The 26,149-nt window shown below is 40.9% G+C and overlaps 1 pseudogene across 1 annotated transcript in view; it reads left to right on the top strand.

Moving 5' to 3' along the window:
• LOC149112445 (uncharacterized) overlaps positions 1–25,779 on the top strand; it is a 47,702-nt pseudogene extending 21,923 nt beyond the window's left edge. The window contains exons 9-17 of the transcript XR_016207455.1: positions 881–949; positions 4,729–4,832; positions 5,213–5,258; positions 5,548–5,638; positions 15,893–18,164; positions 18,423–18,468; positions 19,348–19,584; positions 22,357–22,434; positions 22,742–25,779. The product of XR_016207455.1 is annotated as an uncharacterized LOC149112445 (transcript). The remainder of the gene's footprint in view (positions 1–880; positions 950–4,728; positions 4,833–5,212; positions 5,259–5,547; positions 5,639–15,892; positions 18,165–18,422; positions 18,469–19,347; positions 19,585–22,356; positions 22,435–22,741) is intronic.
• The last annotated feature ends 370 nt before the right edge of the window (positions 25,780–26,149 follow it).

Below are 26,149 nucleotides of genomic sequence, written 5' to 3'. Positions count from 1 at the left end.
TTTCGACATTCGAATATCAAGGATTCAATCTGATAATAGCATAGGTTGGACTTGCTGGCAAGTGGCTTTTGTACTGTTAAAAGCTTAAAGAAATATCTTATAGAGAGAACTCTTATTTATCATTTATGCTACGTAACATTTAATGTCATGTACACCTACATGTGGTGTGTTCTGTTTCAGTTGATACACAGATTGTCGTAACTAGGTTGTATCGGTCATAATCACTGCTTCTTTGCTCGTGATATTTATTGCACAGAAGATACTTGTTATGTTATTTAATGTCATGTACACCTGTTCGGTTGTGCTATGTTTCAGTTAATAAACTGATTCTAGCAACTACATCATTCATTGTTCATTCCTCCTGTGACAGTCTTGGGTTTGAAATCCCATGGGATTCCTGGGGCAGTGATGATGAGAATTGAAAAATTAAACAAGACTTACCTGCAAGTGGAAGTTTGATTGGAATTCTATCGTGTCATCAAACTACACCAAGGGATCATATGAGATAGCTAGATGCAGGCGCATCACCGGTATTTATAGCCAAATGTGAAAGTCTTGTCACCATAAAGTAAAGTCTAAGTAAAGTGGACTGCGTAGGAACGGTAATGTCAGTAGCACAACAGATAAATGGGAAGGTATAGCCAAATGCCAGTATGATGGATGCCGTAGGGTGGGCATGTGATCCCTTGGTGCAGTTTGATGACTCGATAGAATTCCAATCAAACTTTAACTTACAGGTAAGTCTAGTTTAATTTTTCAACTTTTAGAACAGGCTTTTAACTTAACACTCCAAGACCTGTATTAATTTGTCAGACAATATACTTTAGAAAATAAAAATTTTCAAGGAGGGCTTAATGTTAAATTATTTTCTCCTTTTTAGGTTCGGTTTTTCTATAATCCGACGTGGCAAGAAAGTGGCTACAACATATGGCAGCTAGGGCTGGTCATGGTAAGAATTCAGTAATTCACTTGCTTATACCCAGCCCGTTTTATGAAGCTTGATTAGGCATAGAAATTTTCTTAGATCTCTACGACTCTACGGTAGCATTTTGAACGTTTAAGCTCTGTTTCTTTTGGATATGCGTACACCGTAAAGGTGTAGTGGCGTATAGTTATTGTAGCAAATATTGTATCGCGTAGGAAATGTTGAGTGTTATTACGGATTATAGTGTGTTAATGATTGTTTTCAATGTACAATTCTGTATTGAGTTTACCCTGACTATGCACTACGCTATATGTTCTTCCATCTACGGTCAACGCGCTACGCTCTTAAAGCTCTTACACTCCGTATTCCACCATCTACGCTCTACGCTCTACATATTTACGAGTTTATCAATTTAAGAATTTTTGACTACTCTCTACACAAGCTTAGAGGCCTGAAAAACCAGTAGAGTGATAAAAAATATTGGGTTGCGAGTGCGCGTTTCTCGATCATCTGCGATGCTGTAATTTTTGTAATTGTGATTTATTGGCCTTCTTTATTATCTCATATCAGAAGCGTATCACCTAGAACTAGGTGATATGCCTCTGCTCAGATATATATTAAAGTGTTATTACGGTTTACAGTATTTCAATAATCATCTTTTTAATGTACAATTCTGTATTGAGTTTACCCTCTATGCTCTATGCTCTACGCTATATGTTCTACCATCTACATTCTACTCTTTTTTTTTTAATTTTAATTGTTTTAAATTTTTTAACGAAGACTAGTGAGCAGCACAAGGGAAAACTTCTTGTAGTTGTAAGCTTTTTCGTTTATTTCCGACGCGTTTCGTCTCTATCTGAGACTTCTTCAGGGAATGATTACTACCAACATTGAACAGCATATATAGCACATAAGCGTGCCTAAGTTTAACTTGCCAAGGAAGTGAATAACTGCTGAAACATGCTGTAAACAGACCTTACAAGAAACGCCTTAATGCATATGTTATTGCGTGTTGTTATATTTTGGGGGCCATACGATTAGCGCTAATCGTATGGCCCCCAAAAAACATACTATTTACATAGATGTGCTAAAGTAGTGGTAGATTTATAACTGACAATACACTCTAAGTCTGGTAAATGTCTCTGGATAACCAGCTTGATGTTAGTGGTTCTGAGTTAAACCATTTATTCAAACTTGAAATGAACAGCAATCTCTACGACGAATTACGACCCTAAAAACTATTAAACAACATCTCCACGTGGTCGCAAAACATCCACTAAGCATTCAAAGTCACGTGACCTAAGTATTCGCACTTTTTGAGTACACTATAACAAAATGTCCTTCACATCAGTTAGCATGACTACAGTTAAATGTAGATTTAAAGACTACCATTCTACCGTTGCGGATTTACGTTTTAGCGAAAGCCATTTAGTTCTGTTACTGTATTTAACTTCCCTGAATAAAGGAAGTAAAAACCCACAAAGCAGGAGGCGCTTCCAGAATTTCTCGCGTTTCGCTAAAGGGTTTAAAAAGTGGAGTTATTTCTAGTATAGTACATAAGCTCGGGTCTAATAAAGGCCTCCTTGTTGCTCGCGGGATGAAACGACTCAAAGGGAATGTAAAAATACTTATTAAGTGGCTTATGATAGGTAGAAAACTGCAGAGTGCTAAAATTAGCATCTCTGTAAAGAAATAAATCGAGAAACGAAATACTACTTTCGTCAATAACATAGTACGTAAGTTTGATACGATCGTTTTTGCTATAGAGACAACTAAGAAACTCTAATAGGATTTCTTTGGGACCCTTCCAAGCCAAGAATGTCTTTTTGCAATGTTTTAATTTTTGATTTTTTTTTTAACTTTTTTTTTATATTTTGGCGGCCATATAGTTAGCGCTAATCGTATGGCCCATTGAAATATAACAACACGCAATAACATGTGCATAAAGGCATTTATTGTAACGTCCGTTTACAGCATGTTTCAGCAGTTATTCACTTCCATGGGAGGTTAAAATTAGGCACGCTTAAATCATTCCCTGAAGAAGTCTCAGACAGAGACGAAACGAAACGGAACGAAATAAACGAAAAAGCTTACAACTACAAGAAGTCTTCCTTTGTGCTGCTCACTAGTCTTCGTTAAAAAACTAAAAAATTAAAAAAAGGAAAATAAAAAATTCCAATAACCTTCCAAGCAGATGGGCTTAGAGGGTAGATCGTAGAGCGTAGATCGAAGAGAGTAGCTGGTAGAACATAGAGAGTAGAGCGTAGATGGGCTTAGAGGGTAGATGGTAGATCGTAGGGTGTAGTGCGTAGATCGAAGAGAGTAGCTGGTAGAACATAGAGAATAGAGCGTAGATGGGCTTAGAGGGTAGCTGGTAGATCGTAGGGCGTAGTGCGTAGATCGAAGAGAGTAGCTGGTAGAACGTAGAGCGTAGAGCGTAGATGGACTTAAAGGGTAGATGGTAGATCGCAGAGTGTAGAGCGTAGATTGAAGAGAGTAACTGGTGGAACGTAGAGAGTAGAATGTAGATGGTAGAACATATAGCGTAGAGCGTAGAGGGTTAACTCAATACAGAATTGTACTTTAAAAAGATTATTAAAAAACTGTAAACCGTAATAACACTAAACATTACCCGTGCGCTTTAACATTTGCTACAATAACTGTAAGCCTCTAAGCCCGTACATAGAACCATAGAGCGTCGAGCGTAGATGGTAGAGCGTAAATTCGATACAGAACTTTAAATTGAAGACGATTAAAAGACTGTAAACCGTAATAACACCTTAATATATATGAGATATATATGCGAGGAATATGCTACAAATTGAAATCAAATTTTACGAAATAGACAGGTAACCATAGTAACAATACACATCTACGGTAAAAGCTGTGAAGTAAGAGGTAATGTATCTTTCCAGCACATAGAAGGGGACTGGTGACAAAAGCGTAGGGTCGTAGCGCTCTACGAAAATTTCTACACCAAATCGAGCTTCACAAAACGGGCACAAGTTGCACTTGCTTTGTCGGCATTGCTATCTTCCTGATAACCACCACCCGTACAACCACTGCCACTACAACTACCACCTCCACCTCTACTGCTACGTCACCAGCACTGCTGCGTTCCACCCCCAACACCAACAAACACCTGAAACATGGAAGAGGGTGGGGATGGAGGTGTTGGAGTTTCATCTTTAAAACTTGAAAACTCATCTTCTCTCAGTTTAACAGTTGTAATTCTGACAATCTCAGCTATGAGTTAGACCACATCCAGCCCTTGCAGAATAATATCGCTCTTATTTGCAATACTCTTCCTGTATTTCTGGTTTTCTGTCTTGGACACCATTTTGTTCAGATTGATTACCCAAAACAGTTCTACTTCAAGAAATAAAATAAAATGAATTATGATATTTAGAGAAGAAGCCACATCCGCCTTAGCTGGTTTTCATGCGGGTGACCTCTATCTTGGTCAAATTGGAATTTTGAGTGTTGGTTTTGTGGAGAAAGGAAACTTGAACTGGAGAACACGGAGAAAAACCGTCGCGAGAACCATTAAAGCAAACGCAACCCGCGTATGGCGCAGGAATGGAACCCGGGTCACATAGGTGGGAGGGAAGCACTCGCACCACTGCGCTGGGCATCCCTGCCAAAACTGTACCACACTTGCCTAAGTTCTACTTGCCTAAAGGAGAGCACTCTTATCTTTTGATGTTTACGTATGTTTCCTTCAGATCTTCATGGTATCTGACAACTAATAAAACTTATTAGAAATATTTTGATTGAATATTGCGTTGTCCGCTTTTTAACAGATACGACTCGCAACAGGCCAGGACCCTAGAGTCGGTCATCGTTTACCTAGTCTCCCTGCTGATGTGCCATACTCGGATGAATTTAGGGATTTTGTTGCTCAATGGTATGTTTCAAGTCTAGTATTCCATATCTCTGTGGTACTATACCATTGTGCTCTTGATATCTACAAATAAGACGCAAATGTTTGCACTGAGAATTTTAAGTACTGAGAAATGTTAGAAACTAGCAGCCAATTTCCCAGACATTATAAAGTACTGACATTTTGTAAGCATGCAAACAGTCAGCCATTCGTGCCACCCTTACCTTGTAGAAACACTACATTTCAAACCTCCCTGTGATAAGTAAACACCTGTCCCATGTGATCTTCCTGGTTGCTGGTTTCAAGGATATCTGCTAGTATGAAGTTTGAGTGTTTTTAACTTTGTTTGTAATGAAAAATTAAAATAACAGTAATAACTGTTCTTTTATTAACTTGACTTGTAGCTTAAAGATGCGTTATCTTGGAGGACCGAACTTTGCCTTACTTTTGGTGAGTATACAACGAAACTAAGCTAGACATTAATCGGCGGCAAGGTTGTTGTCGAGACTTGAAACAACCCCTCCCAAGGACAGTTAAGTTAAGAACCTTGTGAAGGAAACATTAGTGAAGGAATTGAGATATCTCATATATCTCTGAGTTTCCAGGGTGGTGGACCGGAAGTAACATTATTCACTAGATCACTGAACCCCAACTTAAGAAAGAAATCCTGATTTTATTCCAGCCCTTCCTCCATTATAACTAAATTAATTTACTCCATTTCTATTTCTTCTTTTACCAGGAACATGCTTTCATAAAAGGAAGCAACGCACAGAACAATTTTGACACCAAACGTTGGGTAACAACTATTCTCCAAGAACTGGAACATCCCAGTTAGTAGTAAATATAACTTCAACAGATAAAAAATTGAAATCAAAACGGTCGAACCTCCCTTAAACAACCACACCAAATGCCAAGCCGTCACTTACAAGAGGTCAGACCACAGGGGATCTAAATTTTGGATCAAAGCCTGTAGTCGTTTAATTTCAAACCCAAAATGTATTATAATACAAGAGCACATCTACTAATTTGAAGAAATTTCGGTGCGTCCAGTGCATTTTCCAAGCTGTAATACTGACAGCGTTGAAATGAATCAGAAGTCCCTCGCGAATAGCTAGCGGATATTTTCATGGAAGAACAAACCGTATGATCTTATCAGGTGTGTAAGGCGTCTTGTTACTGTAATGAACTTTAAGGTTTAAATAACAAGGACGACAGCTTTGTAAAGGCTCTGTAATTCCTGGCTCAACAGGTCAACACAGTTTAACTCGTGGTCGATTCTGACTAAAGCGCTGGGCGACCAGGCCGTATTACATAATATCGTTACATCCTCCTCTTTCTTAAATACAACATGACACAAACTCCAAGTGGCAACAAATAAAACAATATTACGATTAAGTCTGTAAAATAAAGAATGAAAGATGTCCACAAAGGCAGATTTAAATGCCCTGCACAAAGTCCATCCTAACATAGTTCAAATGGAAAACACAACAAAGTTACAGTTCTGCTTGACTGCACCCCTCAGGGTGGGCAGTAGTCTTTGAAACGGATTGGGGTCCTAATTAAACGTCCTCTGGTGGATCTTCTTTCAGATGGCTGTGGGATCTCTGGCGGCCTTTGAGGGGTCCCTGGTCGCTCTGGAGTTGTGTGGGCAGGTAAAGGCGTGCCTGGCTGAACTGGGTCAATGACTCTCTGGGACTGGTCGTCCGACGGGAGTGGCTCATCTGGTTCCTCTACGTGGCTATCGATTGCAGGACTCTCTTGTGTCGCTATCAAATCCTTTCTGTTTCTCCTGTATCTCTTCCCTTCGACGACTACTTCATAGGATCTTGGCGCAACTTCCTGGAGACATGTTGCTTTCTTCCACAGCTTTGTTCGATCTTTTGGATCTGGCTTCATTCTTACTATATCTCCAGGTTTGAGCTCTTTTAGTAGTTTGGCCCCTCTGTTGTAGTAATGTGCTTGTTTCTGCCTTTTCTTTGTTATGAGTTTCTTGACAGGCTTTGGAAGTTTGGGTTTCAATAATCTTGCTGAAGTTGGGAGGAGAGTCCTGGTTCTCCTTCCCATCAGTCTCTGTACTGGGGAGGAATCGAGCCCTTCGGTTGGAGTGTTCCTCCAGTCGAGAAGAGCCAGGTAGGGATCTTTGTGGTCTAGCTTTGCTTTCTTGAGGATTCGTTTGGCCGTGTTAACTGCATTCTCGACTTTGCCGTTTGATCGAGCATGGTATGGAGAGGAAGTGATATGCTCGAAGTCCCATTCTTGAGAAAATGTTTTGAAATCTGATGAGGAGAATTGAGAACCATTATCACTTCTGACTGTGTTGGGGATGCCGTGCCTGGCAAACTGCGACTTCAGACTTGTAATTACTGACGAAGCTCTCGTATCGGACAGGGCTCGTAACTCAAAGAAGTTGGAGTAGTCATCCACTATAATGACATACTCTGTCTTATCCAGTGTAAACAGATCCACCGCAACCTTTGACCAGGGCCTGTCGGGTACTTTCTGTGGCATGAGGGGCTCTTTGGGTTGTTCCATGCGAAGTGAATTGCATGTCCCGCAGGAAGAGACACAGTCCTTGATGGCTGAAGTCATTCCAGGCCAATACAGGATTTCCCTTGCTCGCCGAAGGCAGCCCTCAATGCCAATGTGGCTTGCGTGGATTTTCTTTAGCATCTCAGATCTCATAGCTGCTGGCACTACGACTCTGTTCCCTCTGAAGAGTATTTCATCTTGTACTGTCAGTTCATCTCGGTAAGAGTAATATGCACGGATTTCTGAAGGGACTGCTTCTCTTCTCTCTGGCCACCCCAGCTCAATAGTCTGCTTCAGCTGCTGCAGGACTGCATCATCCTTTGTTTTCTGTTGAAATTCTGCGAGACGCTCTCTGGTCACAGCAAGATGTTTGGTCATGTCGACTTCCTCTACAGATCGAATGAATTCTAGTTCATTTTGTGAGATATGGTTTGGTAAGGGTAGGTATGCCCTGCTCAAGGTGTCTGCGATGTACATCTCTTGGCCTTTTTTGTAGACAACTTTAAGCTGGTAGTTCTGCAAGCACATCATCATTCGCTGGAGTCTCTTTGGGGCTGTGAGTAGTGGTTTCTTTAGTATAGCCTCCAGGGGCTTGTGGTCAGTCTCGACGGTAACCTCTCGGCCGAACAGGTACTGATCAAACCGCTCGCACGCGTGTACAATCGCGAGAAGTTCCTTCTCAATCTGAGCATAATTTCTCTCTGAGGTTCTTAGCGCCCTTGATGCGAAAGCTACTGGCTGGCCCTCCTGCAACAGAGCGGCCCCAAGACCTGATTGAGATGCGTCGCACTGTAGGGTGACCTCTTTTGACACATCATAGTAGCGCAGCACGGGATGATTAGTGATGAGTTGCTTTACGTCTGTGAAGGCTCTTTCGTGGACTTCATTCCAGTGCCATTCAACATGTTTGTCTTCTAGTCGCCTCAGTGGTTCCGTGACTGTGGACAAATGCGGCAAGAACTTTGAGAGGTAATTTGCCATTCCCAGGAACCTCTTTACTGACTTTACATCAGTGGGCTTTGGCATCATCAGGATTGCCTCTACTTTCTTTGGGTCTGGTTTCAGTCCATCGGCTGTAAGCAAATGGCCGATGTAAGGTACTTCAGTAAGTCTCAAACGGACTTTGTCTTTGTTGAGGGTGAGATTTCTCTCTCTGGCTCTTTCAAGGACGATCCTTAGATTCTTGTCATGATCTGAGGTGGCAGTCTCCATGTCGTCACCTTCTCCGTACACCAAAAGGTCATCAGCAATCACTGCAGTACCTTTAATATCTCCAAAGGTATCATTCATCCTTTTCTGGAATTCCTCGGGTACTGAGGAGATGCCAAAGGGCATGCGCAACCAGCGGTACCGACCAAATGGGGTATTAAAGGTCGTAAGTCTGCTGGAAGCGTCATCTAGCGGCACCTGCCAGAACCCACTTTTGGCATCAAGTACAGAGAACACCTTTGCTTTGCTTAGACTGGTGGCAACTTCTTCAACAGTAGGGAGAGGGTAGTGAGGCCGCTTGATGGCTCTGTTTAGATCTTTAGGATCGATATATATTCTGAGCTTGTTGGGCTTGACCACTGTAACCATACTTGATACCCAATCTGTTGCTTCGCTCACTGGGGCCAGGATGTTCTCATTTACCATTCTTTCCAATTCCAGTCTTAATGGCTCTCTTAGGGTAACAGGTACCTTGCGGGGTGGGTGTATCACTGGTTGTGCTGTTGGGTCGATCTCTATGTGGTAAGGGTCTGCGAGGCATCCAAGGCCTTCAAAAACATCTGCATACTCTGTCAAGAGGTCATCATCAATGACTGTCTTCAACGTTGATGGTGTAAACTGGCTGTCTTGAGTCACTGTATCCACATGATGGAAGGAGTCTTTCACCAGCACTTTTAAGAAATTCAACCTTTGGCATGTTTCTGCACTCAGAAGTGGTCTCACATCTCCGTCAACAACTTGGAACTCAAGGACATGGGACGAGCCATCTCTCGTGCACTTGAGCTTGCACTTCCCCACTGGGTACATAACGGCTCCGTTGTACATGGTTAACTTGGCCTTGCTTTTCTCAATATAGAGGTCATCAGGATCTCCCATAACTTTTGCATAGTCCTTCAGTGGTAGAAGGTTACAGGTTGCTCCACAGTCAAGCTGGAATTTGACATATGCATTGTCGTTTACCATCATCGTCACAAACAACTGACTTGCAACTTTATCATTACTCTCGGTGTGCAGTGCTCCGATTTTGTGAGTGACCATGTCGATAGCGAATTCGTCTTCAGTATCATCTTCTATTTCAACCAGGTGGAGTCGTTTGCCTGTTTTCGGTGGTCTTGTTTCCCTTGTTTTTGCACTTTATTGCAAAATGGTTTGCTAGACCACACTTCTGGCACTTTGAACCATATGCAGGGCAAAGATTCTTGTTTCTTGGATGTCTTCTGCCACAAAATTTGCAATCAATCACAGGTAATTTACTAGGCTGTTTTTCAGGCGGTTTCTCAGTGTTAATGGCACTAATTGATTCATCGGTTGTTTTGTCTGCTGCCATTTGCTTCAGTTGGATTTGAGTGAGCTCGGCTGACCTGACTTTCTCGGTTACACTTTCCAAGGTTAGCTTTGCATCTCTCAGGAGTCGTTCTCTTACTGAGGAGTCTCGTATTCCAAAAACGATCCGATCGTGGATAAGCGACTCTTTGAGTGCTCCAAATTCACAAGTGTCCGCTAAGTTCTTCAATACAGTCACGTAGTGGTCGATGGACTCACCACTGTCTTGATTTCTCGAGAAAAAAGCATAGCGTTCATAGATAGTGTTCTTCCTCGGGTTGCAAAACAGCTCGAACTTCTCCAAGACTTTTTCAATTTTGAGCTCGTCGCCTTCTTCATCCCACGTGAGCGTGTTGTAAACATCGACAGCCTCTTCGCCGATTACGGTAAGTAGAGTCGCGACACGTGTTGGTTCATCTTTCTGTGCTACGCCGGTTGCTATTTCATAATTGCTCCATTTCTGTCTGAATTTCTTCCACTTCTGGGCTGTGTTCCCTTGCTGGAGTTGTAGAGGCTCCGGTGGAGGCAAACCAAATGAAGCGGCGGCCATGTTGGTTTTCTAGGTAAGCTTGTTCGGGTTTGTTAGTTCGTGGCGTTCACGAGTTCACGCGAATCTTTGTGTGTAAATCCAAGGTAACCACTCTTCTGACACCATGTAATGAACTTTAAGGTTTAAATAACAAGAACGACAGCTTTGTAAAGGCTCTGTAATTCCTGGCTCAACAGGTCAACACAATTTAACTCGTGGTCGATTCTGACTAAAGCGCTGGGCGACCAGGCCGTATTACATAATATTGTTACAGTTACCCAATCACCCAGCCAATTGTGAAAAACAGGTCCCGAAAAAACTGTTGGCCGACTGTTGGCTGTCTATCGGCTGACTGTCGGTCGTACCAGAGGTTAAAAACAGTAGAAAATTTCAAACCGTCAGCCCCAAAAGAGGTTACGGTCAAGTCACAAGAGGTGGTCGCTTTCATGGAGTTCCAACTATAGTGATTTGACAAGCAAAATTTTGGCGTTTGTGAGAAGTGGTCGCTTATGGAAGGTGTTCGCACAGGGAGGTTAAATTGTAAATTGTATTTTTATCATGGCAATTTTCATTGAGATAACTCGATACGTACATGTTTTTGCCCAAGCGACGTATTTCCTTCAGTACTAGCAGAAGATAAACTTCTGTCACTAGATTGTAATAATTACTATCAAGAGATTATCAAGGTAAGAGAGTGAATCCCACGCATAGGCCTTATACCCAAGGTAATCCCTCTTAAGTTATTTTTAGACATTGTACACAGTTCTTCCGCGGATATTACTCGCGCGTTGCGTGGATGTTTTCGTGGAGGATCTGTCTATGTTTCGTTTCGTTTCGTTTCGTTTCGTTTTAAAGCAAAGGAAAACCTCCAACGCTGTGGAGATATTGTTGATAGGAGATAATTCTGTCGTCGTATCATAGGGGTCAGCGGTATTCCGCATGGGCCGTATTGTGTGTAAAACGAACATGGCTGCATGTCAGCTGAGAATAAAGTGTTGTGTTCTCGAAAGCTGTTGTTCCTTGGATGGAAGCTTTCCCAGCCGGTCAACAATATCTTCTCTGATATTTTGATTACAAGCAAAGGAGCCTCGGCTCTCGGTGTGTTTTAAGAGTCCCTGTCCATAAAAATGGAAAATAACTCGGCAACGGTCGGAAATTCGATTTCGCTCATATTTTCATGGTAGATAGGCTAGGGCATGACAAAAACTACTGGATAGTTTTTTTGGCAAAATATCCTTTTATTTCAAAGAAATATGCAAATTACCAAACTCCGTTAAAATCGCCATTTGACGCACCATTTTATTAAACAAGTTTGAGAGCCTCGCATGCAAAACCACGTCATTCTTCCGTCTTAAAAACACTCAAATATTTTTGTGCAATGTTTAAATGTGTACTGGGTTGATTTAAAGGAATGTTGCGTTGTCTTTTTGGGTGCAAAATAATTACATTTCGAAGACATGTATTTCATTCAGTTAAAAGTACTTCGTGAAAATAATTAATTTTCACCAAGTGCGAAACCTTCAAATGGATTAAGCTTCTGGTGGTTGAATCGCCGAAGGATGGTCTACAGATTCCTGTAAAAATTTCTTTGGGCAAATGATTGTGAGCGACGCGAGAGCTTTTCAAAGTACGTTAAAAATGCAAATATTTGACCATCCGTCGTCAAATTTCAATTTACGGGTTAGACATATATTTTAGCATGCGCCACATGACTTGACCTATGTTAAGTTGAAATAGACACAGAGCTGATAATTTCGAAATGTTCTAACCTCATTTGCTGTAAAAGGCAGGTCCAAAGCCGATTTGACGTGTTTCTCTCACCATTCGTCGCACGTAAAGCAGAAGTTTGCTTTTGTTTACATAACGTCCGATGTACATCGCCAACTGTCAACTTATTTAATGGTCGAATACCATGAATCTGTGACCCTCTTTCGACACATACGACCATCACTGCATATAAGTCAAAAACGGCTAAGTCATCTGTAGATAGTTGCTTGCTTTGCACTACACCAAAATATTACGTTTAATCATCATAGTTTGAATCCTCGCTTGCAGCGGTTCCTTGTTCGTCACGCAATGCTGTCATCCCATTTTAGGGGGTAGGGGTAGGACAATTTCTATCCTAATACTAATCCTAAGGCTCCGTAAGGCTTGGAACCACTGGGAGCACACAATCATGTTGAGTAAGAAGAGATTAAATTAAGAAATGAAAAGAATGAATAGTTTACCATTGCCCCTGTTGTTATCTTTTACTCGACCACCGCTACCTATATGCCCTGCGAAATACTGTAACGCTAGACTCATACCTAGGTCTTTTCGCGCTGTGCAATTATTTTTGGTTTACATGTAATACAGTGGACTACCCTCGGGGAAATGGGTGGTGACCGCTTAATGGGGCTAGCCGCTTAAATAGAGGTTGGTGTACCTTAAATATTTAATTTTTCACTATCGGGATATAAATTTCTTGGTGAACATGGAGTCAATTCAAGACAATCATGATAGACGTGTGTTTGAATTATCACTCGTCATGCACCTTCAATTTCAGACTCTTATCTGCCATCGCCCTTTCCAAAATAAAGTTTTTGAATTTTAGGTGGCCGCTTAATAGGGGTAAAGACAATAATGAAACCCTTATCGGAACGACCAAATGGTGGCCGCGGAGGTAACCGGTCAATAGGTGTTTTATTTACAATATTTTACTGACAATAAGTTTGGACTGTATTGACAACAGTCCTCTATTTTCTGTTACAAACATACCAATGCCTCCACTGAGCAAACAAAATACGCCAAATAAAATAGCATGGCCAGGGCTATTTACTCACGTAATTACTGATTAAATTTAGTCTGTTTTTCTCACGAATTAGACTCGTTATGATTTCCTATTTTTATTTCAGCTAGTTCTTGCTTCATTGATCTATAATTTGTTTATGACGATTTTTTTAAAATTCTAGCGAGTACAGCCACTAGCTTTATCAGCTGTTGTCTGAAACATCAGAACGTACAACAAACGTGATTTGGAGCGAGGCCACGTACACTATAGAATACGATTATTTAAATATACACATATTATTACATATATGAACAAACAGATGAACAATTACTAAATTGTTTCACTTATCCTGAGAGTGCTCTATACAAAATAGATCAAAATGTGCGGCATATGCCGTGACAGCATTGCGTGACGAACAAATAACGGCTGTAAGATTGTGCTGCGCCGACACGCTAATCAGCAATGGTCAGCGATGCGATCGATCAAACGTAATAATTTGGCGCAGTGCAAAGCAAGCAGCTATCTACAAATGACTCAGCCGTTTTTTACTTAGATGCAGTGATGTTCATATGCGCAGAAAGATGGTCACAGATTCATGGTATTCGACCAATAATAGGTTGACCGTAAGCGATGTACATCGGATGTTAACCTTGTGTAAACAAAAGCAAACTTCTGCTTTGTGAACAACGAATGGTGAGAGATCGACTACAAACACGTCAAATCGGCTTTGGACCTGCCTTTTACAACAAATAAGGTTAGAACATTATCAAAATTATCAGCTCTGTGTCTATTTCAACTTATTATAGGTCAAGTCATGTGGCGCATGCTAAAATATATGTCTAACCCGTAAATTGAAATTTGACGACGGATGGTCAAATATTTGCGTTTTTGACGTACTTTGAAAAGCTCTCGCGTCGCTCACAATCATTTGCCCAAAGAAATTTTTACAGGAATCTGTAGACCATCCTTCTGCGAATGAACCACCAGAAGCTTAATAAATTTGAAGGTTTCGCACTTGGTGAAAATTAATTATATTTACGAAGTACTTTTAAGTAAATGAAATACATGTCTTCGAAATGTAATTATTTTGCACCCAAAAAGACAACGCAACATTCCCTTAAATCAACCCAGTACACATTTAAACACTGCACAAAAATATTTGAGTGTTTTAAAGACGGAAGAATGATGTGGTTTTGCATGCGAGGCTCTTAAACTTGCTTAATAAAATGGTGCGTCAAATGACGATTTTAACGGAAGTTGGTAATTTGCATAATTCTTTGAAATAAAAGGATATTTTGCCAAAAAAAACTATCCAGTAGTTTTTGTCATGCCTTAGCCTATCTACCATAAGAATATGAGCGAAATCGAATTTTCGACCCTTGCCTCGAAATTAAGAATTTGTCTGATTCTTACAGGCAGGCACTCTTAATACATTTCTATACTTTAATAGGAGTTTAAATAATAGACGGATGTCTCCTGCTCAAACAATAATAACTGAATGAACGGCAGAGAAATGTTTAGACAAACAAGTGCAAAGCAAACAAACGCCCAAACACAAGCTAGGCAACCGAACAAACAGATGGTCGAAAGTGCAGGCAGACGCTCGCCGCCCAAGAAGCAAAAGGCGGTTTAAGCAGCAACGGCAACAACGCCAAAGGCAACGTCGATTAAAAAATGACTTAATACTTCTATAGTTTGTCTATACTGTCAGATATATCCCAAACAGAATACGTAAGACAGCTTCAAAGTTCCAAAAAAAAATTTAAATATTGACCGTCATATAGTTCACGTTCTGTCGGATATGCGGAATATGGCTATTTCACGTTGTTTTGTGACCTTTTGTAAACAACGGCAAAAAATGAACAATGAATTATAACGCACGCTTACACAGCCATTGTACCCGTTGCCGTTGCCGTTGCCGTTGCCGTTGCCGTTGCCGTTGCCGTTGCCGTTGCCGTTAAAGTTCAGCTTAATTTAAACTCCCTAAAACCGAATAAACCGCAAAATAATGAACAGGCAAACGAGCACAAAACAAACGAAATCCCGGCCGAGCGAAAAGGGGGCTAATAGTACAGAAAACATTTCTGGTATGAAACGAAACCAAAACATATGAAATGACGTTCCCACCATTTGGTGTCAGGTAGTTTCGAGAAGAAAGTCGCTTCGGCTGTCCACACATTGCGCGAGTAACATCCTCGGAAAAACTGGGTACCATGTCTAAAAATAACTGAAAGAGGGATTACTTTGGGTAGAAGGCCTATATGGGGGACTCACTCTCTTACCTTGATTATCTCTTGTTGCTATCAATCAATAGTTATGTAAAATGTTCATCATGTCACCATCGAACGTGAAACAAAGAAAAAATGTCGAGTGTCCGAGGATACTTGAACCGAAGCAATTTCTAGAGCGTATCGTATTGTGAGAAATGAAGAAAGATGGAACATTTTAAGCTCGGTGGTGAAATGAGAAAGATGTACTCTCCATTATGTCACAAGTGTGGGAAAAGAAAAAAGCTCTGTTTTAAATAAAAATATTCTGAAACTACAGCTGCTGCGTTCCGTTCATTTAGCAAACGCGGAATTAGAAGGCCATAGGCGTACACATAACGTTTTTAAAAGCAGTTCTTTCCGTTAGGCTAGGTAGATCTTCTAAAGATAAGTGAAATCCTTTCCTTGTTATTGACTGGAGGTCGTTCACCTTATGTGGCACCCTTTATTTCCACAGTAATACCTCCAGAGATTACTGTGCGAGGACGTTTGGCTTTGGAGGCCTACAAAAGGGCCCTTGCTGAAGGAAAGACTTGTGACAAAAGAGTGCCAGTCATGTTAATTGGACAAGACAGGTCAGGAAAGACCAGCTTAAAGAAGTCACTCAGGGGAGAACCTTTCAACCCAGATGAAGAGAGCACTGTCGGGATAGATGTTGATCCTTCTCATTTCAAAGTGTCAACTGAGATTTGGAAGATAGGGGACAAGGATCAAGAAAGAAATTCGGAGACGTCCATTTCCTATGAGTATCATGCAGCACGAGCAACTGTTCAAAGGTTGAAGGAGGAAGAAATGGCTCCCAGTCCCGAGACCAAACAGTCTAGAAACATCCCTGTGGTTGACAAAGTCCTTGCAGGTCCAACTGGTTCTCCTGATGCCGCCACTCCAGTACCTTTACCGAACACAGGAAGACAAAAAGACAGATCTGATCAGATGTCAAACGATCCAGAATCTGGTCAGGCATGCAGATACCCTGAACAAGATGACAGCATACCGAAAGATATACAAACCGAGATTATAAAGAGACTGGAAAATGACAGTAAAGTGGAAGACGAAGAAGATGTACATTCCGTTCTGTGAGATTTTGCTGGGCAAACAGTTTACTACACAACACACCCACTATTTCTCACTCCAAGAGCAGTCTATCTTCTGGTATATGACCTCAGCCAAAATCCCAGTGAAAATGCGAAACCTGTTGTGAAGCAAGGAATGTACAGGAAATTACTAGACAGTTTTGGTTTGAAAACTAACTTTGATTATTTGGATTTTTGGATGTCTTCGATTGCTTCTCTGGCCAGTCAAGAAGAAAGTGTTCAAGAAAATGTTGAATCTGAGGTGTCACCAGAGAAACTTCCTGTAGTTTTGTTAGTGTGTACCCATGCTGATACACCTTACGAAAGCCAGTCTGATCCAACTACACTAGCCAGGGAGTTATTTGGGTCTCTGCGGACCAAACCATACAAAATCCACCTGCGTGATTTCTTCGTTGTGGATAACACTATGTCGGGTCATGGTCACGAGTGTCCAGAAGTGGTGCGCCTGCGTCAAAAAGTACTTGCTGTCTCTAAAGCACTGCCTCAAATGAAGGAAGCCATTCCAATCAAATGGTTAAAATATGAGAAGGAACTCCAGGTCATTAAAGAAGGTGCAACAAATGGATAGGCCGTGACGCAGCGAAAACAGTCGCATCTGAAGCATGCAATATAATTGATGATCAAGAATTCCAGACGGTACTGAACTTTTTGCATGACAAAAGAATTTTGATTCACTTCAGTGACACTCCAGAGCTGGATAAATTGGTGGTCTTGGACCCACAATGGTTGATTGACGTGTTCAAAATGGTGATAACCGTCAGGCCTTATGACCCTAAAGAGAGTAGCTTTGAACCACTTTGGGAGAAACTTCAGAATGAAGGGATCCTGGAGGAAAGACTTTTACAACATGTTTGGACTGATCTGTTTGTCGACAAAGAAACCCCTGAAAGTCTTATTACAATCATGGAGAAATTTAGCTTGGTTTGTTCTTGGCCTTCATCTGATGTTTCATGTAGCAAGCAGTATCTGGTACCGTCTATGTTGATGTCACATCCACCCGATGGCATAATGAGCTTGGTTGTATCAGCTCATATTCTCCCACTATTCCTTAAATTTGAATCTGGTCAAGTTCCGCTTGGCTTGTTTCCCCGACTTGTGCTGCAGTTCTTTCAGTGGGATCAAGAAGAACAAGGAAAGCCTCAACTGTACCACAGTTTCGCCAGATTTTACACCTCTCCAAAGGAAGACTGCTCCGTAATCCTTCTGTGCCATTCATCTTCTATTGAAGTTGTTGTTCACCAAGGGACAACTCAAGACTTGGTAAACAGTCTACAATCAAATCTCTCTTGTTCTGCTGATGTCAGCTATGACATATGTGAGGTGACCTGTGCTCATGCAGTGCGTAGGCAGCTGGAATTGATGCTCGAGTTCATTCGAAATGAGTTTTGTTGGCTGAAGAATATGAAATACGAAGTCAGCTTCATCTGCCCAGTCTGTTGTCAAGGAGGTGTGGTTAGGTTCTGTCGCATACATGCTACACAAGGTTGCAGGCAAGAGGAATGCCTTCACTTCTGGTCTGAGACTCAGTTGTGTGATGTCGAGAAGGTCGTCTGTTGCACCAAATCAGCTGCTGCACAGAGCACCAGAGTTGACATCAAGCAGTTTGCACCATGGTTTGCTCCTCCACGAAATCAGGTAAATGGCCCAAAACACTATCATGATTGTATCACAGTTGTTTTCATGTTTTCATGCAAAAGTTCTAGAGATTAAAGTACAACGTTAATAATAATTTTATGGTATGTTATCATTGCATATAAAACAGTTTTATCGTTTAAAGGTAGGTCCTAAGTGCATGTTTTACCTCCATATGTATTCATGGTTACTAAGTGAGTAATAATGTGTAATAAAGCCGGAATGCAATTTTCCCGTTTTCTGTTGTTGTTTTTACCACAGCTGACAGTTGATAAGCATAATGAAGGAAATATCACCAATGTGCAAGGTAACCAAGTTTGATAGCGATCAGGATATAAATGCCTCAACTAAAGATGGAAGCATTGAACCACTTTCCACGTTCATTTAATTCCTTCTGTAATGAAGCAAAGAACCGTGCAACTGAAAGTTTACTATGTACAGTTGTTCCAAATCTAACCAACGATATTAGACTTTCTTCCACCTAGTTTAGACCATTTTAGTGAAGATGCTTTTTAGTGTAGCTTTTAAAGGTATTATATCAAACACAAGAGACCATGTTCATGTAGTGTTACATTACCAAACACAGAGAGGAGAGATACGACAAGCAGCGGAGTATTTTTGCAGAACTTCCAGGTGTTTGGAAAAGTGATTGAACACTGTATACTCTCAATCAAAACTAAACCTAAGAAGAAAACGGAGGAATAAACTCGTGCAAATCTATGACAGTCAACATCAGGTGTCGATCATAGCTATGATTTCCTTTCAACTTGAAGAAATATTAAAACGTTTGCAGAAATATATTTTCATTCTAGCTTCTCACTATAGTACTTTATAACCTATTTATGTATTGGTCAGGTAAAGGGCCCCTTGGATAACCGAGCCTTTGAGCTGAATGGGCCACCCTTCAAAAAAACATTCAACACTTCTGTTAGTGTAAATATGTGTTGTAAGGGCCGGTATATGTTCATACATTCATGAAGACAGCTTTCAGAGCTTCCAGCTTATATTTCTTAAGGATTCGTTCCTCTGCAAATTGGATCAGGAGGACCAAAACTACATGTACTTAACTTTTGTTTGTTACTCTAGTATGTCAACTTGAAATATGTGACACAATCACTCTGTCTCCTTTCATCTGAAAAGCTATTATAGAAAGGTCTAATTTTTGTGAGCTATCCTTCATTCATAGGAATTAAAGCAATCGCCCTTCCTTGTGAGGTTCAAGAATCCCTTTTGTGCCAGACTTCGGATGCCAGAGAAGTTGTTCGTCAACTGCAAGAGACTCTGCAGCCGGACCAAGCCTCTCTGAAAGAGCCAGGGCTTGAAACCAAGCAATTGATCCGTTGTCTAGCAAGGACAGCTAAAGATTCAGACAGGCTTGATGTGTTCGAGCATTTGAGAGAGATAACACCAGCTGGAACGACTGGTGAGTCTGACATTGAAATATCATGCTATTAACTACTGGTATTTCCCTTCTATGGTTGTTTGTATTCTGAATTGTTGGCAGTAAATACGCTGCTGTGGGAACTAACTGTCATAACACTATCGTGCAAAATGCAGCTTGTAACGATATTGGTAAGGTGAAAACCCACATGCAAGAAACTGCATACTTAAAACCTGCAGGTTACAATTTGGCCAAATTAACACCATACATATATGTGGAGGCGCGGTGTCCTCATAATTAGTGCGGTCGACTCCGGATCAAGCAGTTTGGGTTCAAGCCATTCTGTTGTGTTCTTGGGCAAGACGCTTTACTCTGACATTGCCTTTCTCCATCCAGGGGAACAAATGGGAATCGGCGAATTTAGTGGCAGGGGTAACCCTGCGATGGACTAGCATCCCATCTAGGGGGGAGTAGAAATACTCCTAGTCGCTTCATGTTACAGAAACTGGGATAAGCTCTGGCTTGATGGGCCACTTGGCTTGTATGCAGACTTTACCTTATATGAACCACCTAAAGAAAAGGTTCTTATATAAGATGAAGACAAGATCAAAAAATACTGGTGCATACTCTAGTGTCAGTTTGGAGCCGTTGGATACATATAGTATAATACAACAACTAAATCCGTGCAACCAAACTACAGTGAAACCTATATTAAGCAGACACCCTTGGGACTCATATAGGTTCTTATATATTGTGCAATAATAGTTAATTATTAACCCTTTTGTTTGTCAGTGTAACACAGTGTAACACAGTGTAAGATCAATGTAAGATCAGTGTAACACAGTATCTGATCAACCAAACTACAGTGAAACCTGTATTAAGCAGACACCCTTGGGACTCATACAGGTTCTTATATATTGTGCAATAATAGTTAATTGTTAACCTTTTTGTAAGTCAGTGTAACACAGTGTAAGATCAAAGACTGCTCATAACACAATGCCCAGTCAGCCAATGCATCAATCTGGAATAATCTACTTAGCTTTAAAACAACATCGCAGAACAATGTTAACAGAGTCTGAGCCGAGCTTTTAGAAGTAAAAACCTCTTGAAGTGTCCGCTTATTCCAGGTTTTGTGCAACAAAATGGCTTAATAACGGTGTCCGCGTCCGCTTAACAGAGGTGTCCGCTGAATGCAGGTTTATTTTACAGTAAATGTGGGTAGAAAATTTTGGTACTCAAGCTGGTGTCCGCTTAATATGGGGTCCGCTTAATACAGGTTTCACTGTAATGCTATTTAGAGCTAAACGGTGACAATGTTATTATTTTATTATTCAGGATTGCAATAATTTTTAAGTAGATACACCACCTACAGAAATAATTTATTTTACCCTCTTAATAAGAACCTGTTTAAGAACTGGTTTTGCCTGATTACGCGGGATGCCTGAGGCAAGCCACGTCAAAGTTTCGGCCGAGTTTCTTTTCTTTTTTTTTCTTCGTAGTCACATATGCAAATTAACCCGTATCCCGCTGGACCACGCGGTCTTTGTGTTTGTTTTGCGTGGAGGTATGCGAAGTTGAATTCATGTCGGGGTCGAAGGAACATATTTTAACCATAAATTTGCGTCAAAAGCTCCCATCGACCCGAGATTTCACCAAGAGCATGTTCGATAGCTGCCCCAACCATGGCTTTCCTACATCCCCGACCGAGTGGGAATTTTTAAGCTCGCAAATCACACGGACATTTTTCATCGCGACCCATCGCGATGTCCAACGAATTTTCCGAAGGCGGAAAATAGCCATAAATTTGCTTGAAAAGCTCCCATTGCCTCCAGGTTTCACCATTATATAAGAACATGTTTGGTAGCCAGCAAGCAAACCAATATTTCTCATCGCTGCCCGTCAAAAGCTGGGTCAAAAACACCGGAAAACAATGAAGCCAAAACTTCCTGAAATCGCTTTAGTTCGACTTTACTACTAACACTACTTAAACCATAAACAAAGCTAGGGAAGGCGATTTCAGTGTATTTCTTTTCCACAGTGAATAATTTGAAGCTGCATGAAAATTGAAAATTCGAACCGGGGGCGGGGGGGGGGAAGGGTGCGTTTTGTGTCACTTTGACATATTAGTAACAATGTCGACGATCTCTTTACTCTTACCATCAAATATGTACGAATTTGAAGGCGAATAACACTCTGTTATCTTTTGATTGAAGAAAGTACAACTGCAAAACTGAATGTTAGCATTTCCGTTTGGATTTATTTCTACGCAGATAGCTATTCAAAGTTAATGGCATTAGCACATCGACCAAAGCATCCCGCGTGAAAGCCTTTAGGCTTCTTGCTTCCCTATAGACATCCATCATTTAAGAACCATTTCAGCCTGATGCCGAAAATCAAGGGCTTTTATATTTGGGTTTTTACCTCATGATCCTCGCAGTTAACATTGGGCCAATGGAGATACGTTTGTGGGTTGTAGTGCTTTGACGTTTGATAAGTTTAAATTGTTATAATGACTTGTTTATTAAATTGTACTTTAGAGGCATTTCAAATTAAGTATGATCTCAAAGACAGAATTTCCGCTGTTTGTCAATAATCAATCTCGATATAATCTGGTAACGTACTCAGAGGTTGCATGCAGTACCACCTTCAACTATTTGTTCATCTCTAGGGGATCTACCCGGCGTGTCTTGGGTTGGGGGAGAAGATTGTGTGATATGGTTTACACTGGGACCCTACGTCCGTGCGCCCAGGAAACACCCCCCCCCCCTTTTTTTTTTCTCTCTCTCTCTTATCATACCCTTTTCTTTTCCTTAGGTCCTCTGATGCCTGAACACCTTGATGTCCAGAATATCCCTGGTTCCAAGAGAAGAGACCTCACAGTTGATTTGTGTGGTAAGTTGTGTAGAAGAGGTGTTTGATAGTAACCTCTGCAATATAATTTATCTGAATCTTGTGAATACAGTTCCTACAGATGGCAATTTGTGTTTTTATCATCTCATTTGGTCCCATTAGAAGATATCCTGGCCATTTTCACAGTGAAAAGTAAAGCAAATATGGTCCGAATTCAAATAAATGGGTGATGTTTTCTCAGTTTTAGATGTCCAATACAAAGACCATTAAGTGGAGTGAAAACGTTTTTGTATTCGTGACTTATTCTAGATCACAGGAATGAATGTTTGATTTTGTGTTTGTGTCGTAGGCGGAGAAGAGTGGAAATTGGTTGCTGAGGCACTGGGCCTCACTCCACAAGAGATTCGTTTCCTTGACAACCGTACTCTGAATCCACTTGACGCTGCCCTGGCTTTCGTTGCTAAGCAGCGCCACATAACTGTGGGAGATTTGTATGACTTGTTAAGTGAATGTGGCTTTCCTCTGATAGCTGACCTTAGGTTGTGAAAACGACTGCGACATAATTCAACTGCTGTCCTGAGATACAGACGTAACTGATCGATGACACCACTGAAATCAATGAATAAACGCTCGTAGTCGATTGGTAATCAGTTAAGTAGCATTAGTCATTTACTAGGTCATCAGAAGTTTTTAATTATATTAAGTGTCCCAATTAGTAGAGGGATGTTTCCTCTCGGCTAAACATTTCGGCACGTTAATAACATCGATCATCAATTAATATTAAATACAATTTATAAGTAAAGTAAATGAAAATAGTAAATCATGCAAAAGGTTTTGGCCGTGCTTCCGCTCAGTATGTCGTTGTCAATCGATCCTGTGTTGTAAATACCGTAAAATTTGGCAAAATTGAGTACAGTTTAACCCCTATGAAACGGCCACCCTCGGGGAAATGGATAGTGGCCGCTTCATAGAGGTAAAAACCCCAGAAACGATCTTCGTCGGGACTTTGATCGCTGGCTGCTTAATAGGGGTTTGATTGTATGTTCATTCAAAGTCACTAGGTACTTAGCTAAAACCGTGCGATAGCCTGAGGCACCACAATTTTAATAGTCTCGGGCAGCTAGTGAATAACTTCAAAAACATCTGACATCTAAGATGTTTCACAGCTTAGGGTAACAAATGAGTCGGCTTGGTTGCCAGATTAAGCCCTCAGACAAGTGAGGACAGAGTAGATCGTACAAAGGTTTAAAAAGTTTTCGAATCAGAGCATTCCTACAAACGTTTCTGTTTTACTGTTGCAAAACATGTTTCTTATTCAGCTTAGATTGGGCTTAGGGTTATGCGTATACAGCTGTTTGGTACTACAACTGATTACGGGCACTGTATGGGTAAGCTGTCATTAAAAACTTACAGCATCTTCAGAATAGAGCAGCATATATAAGAGAAAGAAGGGGGTACGATCCAATGTTAGGTTGGAAAAATTTAGAAACACGGTGAAAAATCCATAGGTGTATTTTAGCCTTGAGATTTTGAAATCATTTAGTCCCCCCTGTAAAAAATCATATAACATTCACGTCATAACACTAGACAGAGAAACTATATTCAGTTGCCTAACCCTAAATTAAGTTTAGGAAAAAACACATTTATATTCTTGTGTTCGGTCCTTTTTCTTAAATTCCTGAAAATAATGAAAGAAGCCGCGTTACCCTTAAATTTTAAGAACAAGAAAACAACATGGAGCAGTTCTTTTGTAGCCAGTTTTAATAATTATAGCATGTAGTTCCTATTTTTAGTAACGCTTATTGTACAGATTTAATAAGCTTTTTATATTGTTATATATATATTTTTTATCTTATGATATTTTTATATTGATAGGCTTTTTATTTTGTTGTAGACATAAGTTACGCCGGGCGGCCCCCCTATTGATTCCAGCCCAGTGCTGAAGGAGCCACCCTGCATGAATAGAGAGGACTCGACTTAGCTTAATTCATTCTCGTCCCCAGAGTCCGCGCTCCTCTTGGTGAGCGTTTCTTGGTGCTGACCAAGAGCAGCGCGGACTCTGAGGACGGGAATGGGGTTTGATTTGGATAGAGAGGATGAAAAGTAAAGGCCAGTTCACACTAGCGACATAACGACATTTAACACTTAATGACTGGTCTCTTGGGGAACAGTAAATTTTGCTTCCCGAGAATCTCAATGAGATTCGAGGGAAACAAAATTCACTGTTCCCCAAGGGACCAGTCATTAAGTGATTTGTTATATAGCAAAACAAATGGGTCAAAGCGGTGGAAAACAAATAATCACTTTATTGCAAATGACGTGCAACAGCGGTCAATATTTCGCGGGTAATAGTGAACTGTTTCCTGTTTGACGTCGTAGTTTTGGTAATGTTGCTCGCTCATGGCATTTGGCGCGAAACAGTTTCATTGTTAGTTGTCATGTGACCATGAACTAGCAAATGAATGGGCGCGCTGTAGCGAGAAAAGCGCCAGCCATATAACAAAATAGCTTATGTTGCAATGTGAACATCGGCATAAAAACATAAGGAAACGATCAGAGTATTTCAATCCTTATGTCGTTATGTTCATGCTGTTATGTTGCAATTATGTGACTATGTCAGGATGTTCACATTGCAAACATGACATGATAACGTCCTTATGTCGTCATGTTTATGTCGTTATATCGCTAGTTAGAATTAGGTCTAAGAGAGTTTATTCCTCCATTTAGGCCTGATCCTCTCAGGTTATTTTTAGACATGGTACCCAGTTCTTCCTCAGCTCAGAAATTTCTACCTATACCACGCGCGATGCGTGAATAGTTTCGCACAGTATTCCTGAGTATCGAAATTCTCATAAAGCCACTCGGACCTTCCAGCCGAAAAATCCGCGTCACGAGATTCTCCTTTTCTAGACCATCCTAGGATTTCCGAATGAAGGAGTGACCTAAAGATAACTTGTGAGGGATTTGGTTGAGAGTAGCCTGGCGGGCCAATATGGTGAATTAACTCTCTTACTCTGTTAACCAGTCATAATCCAGGTTAAAATTAGCTTCCAAAGCATACCTAAGGTAAAAAACAACCGACCAGTGAGTTCACATACAATAGAATCCCAATTTTTCAGACCTTCAAGGAAAACGAAAATTAGTTTGAAAAATAGGGTTCGAGAAATCAGGGGTAAAATTACAGTGTGCGACTGAGAGGAGTATTCTTTAGGTCGAGTTATCGGAAGGTCCGAAATAGGTACGAGACGTTCGGGATTCCACTGTATCTTTTTTTAATAAATCAAATCTCACTGTAGTTAAGGAGTATTTTTAGTATTGCAAGTTAATTACCATAATGATCAGCCGCGTTTATAAACGGTGAATAAAGGTAAATAAATTCTCGGTAAATATAGCGCCTTTTTTTTTACGTAATCGTGCACCGACAGTTATGACGCTGCTTCAGTCATGAGTCACACCTGTGGATCAAAAACTTAGATGACGGTGCCCGATTTTAAAAGCATCGGATTTGGGCGGCGCAGTGGGCTCATGGTTAATACAATCCTCTCCAGATCGAGCGGTCCGGGTTCGAGCCTTTCGAGACCTAGTCGGGGACATCGTGTTGTGTTCTTGGGAAAAGCTTTTTATTCTCACAGTGCCTATTTCCACCCATGTGAATAAATGGGTACCGGCCAGCGTAATGCTGGGGGTAACCCTGCCATGGATTAGCATCCCATCCAGGGGGGAGGAGAAATACTCCTAGTCACTTCATACTACAGAA

Source organism: Orbicella faveolata, unplaced genomic scaffold (assembly GCF_042242905.1).
Source record: "Orbicella faveolata isolate gen_17 unplaced genomic scaffold, um_ofav_v1 contig_2, whole genome shotgun sequence".
NCBI classification, from domain to species: domain Eukaryota; kingdom Metazoa; phylum Cnidaria; class Anthozoa; order Scleractinia; family Merulinidae; genus Orbicella; species Orbicella faveolata.
The sequence above is the reverse complement of the archived record's forward strand: the minus strand, read 5'-3'. Positions and strand labels throughout refer to the sequence as shown.